The sequence below is a fragment of the Cherax quadricarinatus genome, chromosome 16, assembly GCF_038502225.1.
Source record: "Cherax quadricarinatus isolate ZL_2023a chromosome 16, ASM3850222v1, whole genome shotgun sequence".
NCBI classification, from domain to species: domain Eukaryota; kingdom Metazoa; phylum Arthropoda; class Malacostraca; order Decapoda; family Parastacidae; genus Cherax; species Cherax quadricarinatus.
In genome coordinates, this window is record NC_091307.1 from 11,785,464 (window position 1) to 11,791,463 (window position 6,000).

The window sequence follows — 6,000 nt, forward strand, 5'->3', positions numbered from 1 at the left end:
AGGTTGATGGGTAGGCTCCAGGATGTACACGTTTATAGAGGGGCAACTGATATATCGGATCATTATTTAGTTGTAGCTACAGTTAGAGTAAGAGGTAGATGGGACAAGAGGAAAATGGCAACAAGTAGGAGGGAGGTGAAAGTGTATAAACTAAGGGAAGAGGAAGTTTGGGTGAGATATAAGCAACTAATGGCAAAAAGGTGGGCTGGTGCAAGTATGAGTAGTGGGGGGGGGGGGGTTGAAGAGGGTTGGAATAGTTTTAAAAATGCAGTACAGTGGACCCCCGCTTAACGATCACCTCCCAATGCAACCAATTATTTAAGTGTATTTATGTAAGTGCGTTTGTGAGTGTATGTTTGGGGGTCTGAAATGGACTAATCTACTTCACAATATTCCTTATGGGAACAAATTCGGTCATACTTCTGGAATGAAAAAATATCGTTAACCGGGGGTCCACTGTATTAGAATGTGGGGTAGAAAGTTGTGGTTATAGGAGGGTGGGTGCAGGAGGAAAGAGGAGTGATTGGTGTAATGATGAAGTAAAGGGTGTGATAAAAGAGAAAAAGGTTTCTACAAACCAGAAGTGTTATAAGAAGAGCAGAGTATTTGGAGAGTAAAAGAAAGAAGTGAAGGAGAGCAGATGATAGAGTGGGAGAGGCACTGTCAAGAAATTTTAATGAGTGTGCTAAGAAACACAATGCCGCAAGCCTGTTGGAACCTGTTGTGGCACATAGGTGTATGCTGAAAAGTAGAACTAACAAACAGTTTAACAATGATATTCATTATCAGTGACCTTAAATTAGTTGGAAATTGCTACTCTGGTCCCAGAAGCATTTTGGTTGTTGACCAGTGAATTTTTGAAGAAATCCCTGTCAACCTTCACAGAGGCTACAACTCCTCAAAAAAATCAAGAGCCATTAACCTTCAAAACTGTTGGACCTACAGAGAAATGCTCAGATTCTCTTTACCAAGAACTCCGACAATACCTATGTACAGTACAGCCTCTCCTCACTTAACAATGGAGCTCCGTTCCTAAAAGCATGTCGGTAAATTATTTCATCGCTAAGTGAGGAGCATACTATAATGGTATTGGGTTTGTGTCAATCATATTTGATATGGTTTTAATGTCACATTTGCACCATTTAAAACATTTGTGGTATATTTTTAAATGTTTATACGTACAGTAGTTTACTGTACATTGTAATAAACAGAATAGAGGAAATCAGCTCTAATATACATTATTTAAGTATGCATACTGGTCAGAGCCCATTGTAAGTCTGAGTCGTTGGTAAATGAGTACGTCGCTAAGTGAGGAGAGGCTGTATTCCCTTGTGGAAGATACCTAATTCCATCATAACCTTCCTTCTCTTCTTCAGTTAATCATCATGCACACATGCTTCAAGAAACCTCACATCCAGGAAGCAAGAAACCATTAGCATCCAAGATATGCACTATAAGGTAATAATATTATTATAATGCATTTATTGTCTCATTAACATGTCAAGATTAGAGCACAGTGTTGTTTTCAACAGCCTTATCAGCCACGATGTTAATGCCCCTGCATGCAGATCAATTTAGATGCCTCCAGTTTTGCTGATGAGGGCAACTAAATTAATTGGGAGATGGCTTGGTTCCATTTACAGGGGCAAAGAGCAAGTCTCCCTTAGTGGGAGCAACTGATGCCATACTCCTTGAAAGCTATAACCAAAAGTTGCCTCTGAGAAGAGAGCACCTGACCTGCCCTTTCCACCATCTGAATGCAGAACGAAAGAGCTATTGGCTGCTGGAATTTCTGGAATGTTGACCACTGAGTTATTGGAAGGCCCAGAGATGACCCAATAACAGGAGATCCAAAAATACTTCTAGGTGGTAAGATAAAAACTGAGTACGTGTTTAGCCCCATTCAAAATGTTAAGTCCAGGAACAGTGCCTCAACCTATTCAACAAGATAAGTAATTGGGTCTAGAGCTAGAAATTAACTCTCTAAAATACAGCTAAATAGATGAGCAGCAGGTCCAGGAGCTGTAACTCAACTTCCTCAATTGAGCAGAAAGTTCTGGTGCAAAAATCCTTCAAACACAGCTATAGATGGGTAACAAGTCAGGGAGCTGTTCCTCAACCCTCTCAATCAGCTAAGCAAATAGTAGGTCTTGGATTTCTTCTAACCAGTTAAGGAGATAAGCAGCAGATTGTTGAGCTGTAGCTTAATTTCCACAAGCAGCTAGATGAGTAACAAATTCTGAAGCTGGAGAGCATCCTACTTCAAACAGCCTGACAAGCGGTAGGTTCAATAAATCTCCTTCTGGTGGCCTGGTGGCTAACGCGCTCGCTTCACACAGCAAGGGCCTGGGTTCGATTCCCAGCCAGAGTAGAAACACTGGGCGTGTTTCTTTACACCTGTTGTCTATGTTCCCCATCAGTAAAATGGGTACCTGGGTGTTAGTTGACTGGTGTGGGTTGCATCCTGGGACACTGACCTAAATTGCCAGAAATGCTCAGCATAACAAGGGGCTTCCTATATAGTAATATGTCACTGATGTCAGCTAGGCCTGTATACCATGTACATGTACTTGTAGTAAATAAAGATAATATTATATTATTATTATTCCTTAAACTGCAAAGTAGGCAAATACTCAGGAGGAGGAAACTATTCGAATTATTGACCCAAAGGGTGAGTAATGCATCGCAGCCCAAATATGCCAGTCAATATGGCTTATTTCCATTGGGATTCTTTAAACCTTTTCTTTGGATCCTACCACAGATTGTGACCCATAAACTGACCAACTCCTGGGTGTATATCTATTTACTGCTAGGTGAATAGAGGTGACAGAGCTAAAAATAAGCTTTAGTCAGGTTAAATATTTTTTCACAGAAGTTTCAAAAATTTTACAATGGATGCATAAAGTACAGGGCTAATATATAAATATAGAGATCATAAATTATAATAGATTCAACTTAGAATAACCTAACATAGCTAAATGGTATGGGTTCAATCAGGTGTATATGCTAATTTCGTCAAGTTAGTCAGGTTAAAGACTTAGAAAAAGTGAGTGAAAATACACAAGAAATTAAACTAAAACTGGCTGTAGTATACAGCTATTAATTGGCACAACTCAAGAGAATTCATACAACCTATATACACTACAGAATATGCACAGTATTTCTTGTGCAAATTATTTTAGGAGACATTAGCAAAAATAATACATTTATTTTGGGCATGCAGCATGTTTGAGTTAATCAGCGATTAGTACTGAGTCATATCAGGTGCCTGGCCAAACAAAGATGCATATCTACCAATGGCAAAGTAAGGTTAAATTGCATTAGGCTGGGTTACATGGATTGCAATATTATTTACACAGCAAAATAATATCTCAAATGTAAAATCAACTTAATACTGTATAATTCAACTAGAATTAACTGCTGAAGTCCATGAAAGATCAGTTGTCTATTTTTTTTACCACATTAGCAGGTATCCACCAAGGCAGGGTTACCCAAAAATAAGAAACACTTTCATCATCACTCATTCCATCACTGTCTTGATAGAGGCATGCCGATACTACAGTTATAAAAGTGCAATATGTCTCTGCCCCTCCTTCAGAGGCAGGCAAAGTACTTCCCACCTCCAGAACTCAAGTTGGTTAACCAGTTTCCTTGAATCCCTTCATAAATGTTACCTTGCTCACACTTATTTGTGTATTATTAACACATTCTTTTAGAGTTCCAAAGTCTAAATTATTCAAAGGGCCCCAGCAGAAATAAGTCACAATGACTCTATTTGGTTATCCTAAATCAAATTTTCAAATGTACCATGAAAGTAGAAGATATAGCAATACTGACAATATGGGTGAAAAGACTTGTGTCCTTTCATCCAAAATGTACTATTTATGGACAATGTAAAAAAGTTAAACTTAAGTATGAAGTCTAAATACATTTACAAAGCAATAAATTTGGGAATTTACTGTTTGTATTGACCATTTACACAATTTCTGTTAATTAAAATGAATTTATAGTGAGTGTCTGGAGGGGAGCTCATCTTTTGCTTAGCGATAATCTGTTCAATAAATTCTTAAATATCAGGTGGATTATGCAGTGAAAAGTTATATTTTATCAATATGTTTAAGACCCACCCACTGATAGGCTTAAAAAAAAAACAAGCAAGATTTAGAAGCATATTCTAGGCCCCAATGGAAATAAGTCACTGACTTTTTTGGGTTATCCTAGGTAATGTACACATGTGCTGCTATATGATAATTTATTTAACTGTATTTATGTGTACCTATACGTTGAATAAATTTACTAATTTTGGGTTACTTAAAAAATAGTTCTTACCAGAGTCCCAAGGTATGTTTCCTTTGCATTAACTCACTTAATGTTGAACAATTTATGTAAAAAACTATTTATTAACCCTAATATATATTAACATGGTCATATTCAGTGGTGAGGGATACAAGTGTCGACTGGTAACAAAAATGACACTAGGACGAGATGTTTTATACGTATATGAGATAAGAAGCCTATCTTCCTCCCCCGGGTGTGTCACACCACATTACTGACAACATTGTTACCTACTTACCATAGAGACAGGATGAACAGAGGAGTCACTTGCCAAAGTGACCTTCTAATGTGCAAAAGTATCATGAAAGAATTGCGTAGTTACGAACAAAAGTGTCATGACTGATCCAGTGTTGTTCACGTTCTGTTGTTACCAACACCCGTCAACATGTACCTCCTCCTATATCTTAAATTAGAATTTTTTTTTATTTCTCACGAGCCAAACAAACATTGCAGTAAATATACATAAATTGGTGCAAAAGTAAGGGCAAAAGAAAGTCACTAATTATGCAATGCATTTCAGGCAAACTAATCATAAGACTTACATACTACTTAAATGTAAATCTAGTAAGTCAACTTAGGCTCAGGTACACATAGTATAATTATCATACATACTGTAAATTACCTAGGATAACCCAAAAAAGTCAGTGACTTATTTCTAACAATTGTATAGTTCACTGCTGTCACAAGTACAATAAACCAGAAAGTGTAAAAGGATCCCAATGGAAATAAGTCACTCTGACTTTTTCTGGGTTATCGTAGATACTTTACACATATGCTGCTATGTATGACAATCTGTGTAACTGTGTGTATACCTGAATAAACTTACTTAACATGCATGTAGGGGATGAGATGAAAAACTGTAAGCCTTCTCCCTGAAAAGTGTGGGTAGATTGTTAAAGCACTGCGTACCTTGTTCCAAGGTTCGTAGGTTCGAGTCTCCTTCAGCCAGAGATTAGTGTTTGTGTATATTTCGCCTGCTCTTGTGAATTCCTTGCATAAACTTACTTACTTAACCAGGTATACAGTATATAGATTATCATACATAGCAGCATATGTGTAGAGAACCTACGATAATTACACAGTGTTTACACAGGCTCAATGAACAGCATTTTATAGACTGATTGTTGTGGTTGTGAAATCAAAGCATGCCAGCTTATTGTTAATGAATATTGCATTATGTGAGGTTTAATAGACAATTTTTAACAACAGGTAAGATGTTGGCTGATGGGGAACTTTTGTCATTTTCAGGCAGCGAGTTCTAAATCTTTGGGAATTTTTTTTTTTTTTTTGCATGGAATTTTTGAGCAGGTTGAGACGTATACGTAGCATGTCAAAGAGAAACCTATTCCTTATATTGCGTTCATGTATTCTGTTGCATTCTTCAGACAGTAATAACGTGCACAGTAGAAAGTGTAAATATTTTGCATGTTAAGCAAATTAACACTTTTGAATAAGGGAAAGTGTTGCCTGGAACCTGAATGTGATTATTTTAAGAACTGATTTTTTGCTGAGTGACGAAAAGTTTAAAAGTCGACTGGCTGCTGTAGATCTCCACGCACATATACCATAGGTAAGGTATGGATATATTAGAGAGTAGTGCAAAGTGAGCAATGATGTTTTGGGAACATAGTAATGTATTTTTGAGAGAAGGTCCACTGATTCTTG

General features: G+C 37.3%; 1 protein-coding gene across 2 annotated transcripts in view; it reads right to left on the reverse strand.

The window, feature by feature from the left end:
• The window catches only part of LOC128692047 (uncharacterized), a 91,754-nt gene extending 87,046 nt beyond the window's left edge, over positions 1–4,708 (reverse strand). For both annotated transcript variants that reach the window (XR_011392055.1, XM_070085406.1), the window contains exon 1: positions 4,574–4,708. The gene's annotated coding sequence lies outside the window, so the exon portion shown is untranslated. The remainder of the gene's footprint in view (positions 1–4,573) is intronic.
• Between the last annotated feature and the right edge of the window lie 1,292 nt (positions 4,709–6,000).